Below are 931 nucleotides of genomic sequence, written 5' to 3'. Positions count from 1 at the left end.
TCTCTGTCCCTGTCTTTCTCTGTCCCTGTCTTTCTCTGTCCCTGTCTTTCTCTGTCCGTGTCTTTCTCAGTCCCTGTGTCTCTCTCTGTCCCTGTGTCTCTCTGTCCCTGTGTCTCTCTCTGTCCCTCTGTCTCTCTGTCCTTGTGTCTCTCTCTGTCCCTATGTCTCTCTCAGTCCGTGTGTCTCTCAGTCCCTGTCTCTCTCTGTCTCTCTGTCCCTGTGTCTGTCTCTCTGTCCCTGTGTCTGTCTCTCAGTCCCTGTGTCTCTCTCAGTCCCTGTCTCTCTCTGTCTCTGTGTCTCTCTGTCCCTGTCTCTCTCTCTCTCTGTCCCTGCCTCTCTCTGTCCCTGCCTCTCTCTCTGTCCCTGTGTCTCTCTCAGTCCCTGTGTCTCTCAGTCCCTGTCTCTCTCTGTCTCTCTGTCCCTGTGTCTGTCTCTCTGTCCCTGTGTCTCTGTCTCAGTCCCTGTGTCTCTCTCTGTTCCTGTGCCTCACTGTCCCTGTCTCTCTCTGTCGCTGTGTCTCTCTCTCTCTGTCCCTCTCTCTGTCCCTGTCTCTCTCTCTGTCCCTGTGTCTCTCTGTCCCTGTGTCTCTCTCTGTCCCTGTGTCTCTCTCTCTGTCCCTGTGTCTCTCTCTCTGTCCCTGTGTCTCTCTGTCCCTGTCTCTCTCTCTCTCACTCTTCCTGTCTCTCTCTGTCCCTGTCTCTCTCTCTCTGTCCCTGTCTCTCTCTCTCTGTCCCTGTCTCTCTCACTCTGTCCCTGTCTTTCTCTGTCCCTGTCTTTCTCTGTCCCTGTCTTTCTCAGTCCCTGTGTCTCTCTCTGTCCCTGTCTCCCTCTGTCCCTGTGTCTCTCTGTCCCTGTCTCACTCGGTCCCTGTCTCCCTCTCTGTCCCTGTGTTTCTCTGTCCCTGTCTCTCTCTGTCCCTGTGTCTCTCTCT

The sequence above is a fragment of the Rhincodon typus genome, unplaced genomic scaffold (genome assembly GCF_021869965.1).
Source record: "Rhincodon typus isolate 14 unplaced genomic scaffold, sRhiTyp1.1 hic_rhity00000097, whole genome shotgun sequence".
Taxonomy (NCBI): Eukaryota; Metazoa; Chordata; class Chondrichthyes; order Orectolobiformes; family Rhincodontidae; genus Rhincodon; species Rhincodon typus.
The sequence above is the reverse complement of the archived record's forward strand: the minus strand, read 5'-3'. Positions refer to the sequence as shown.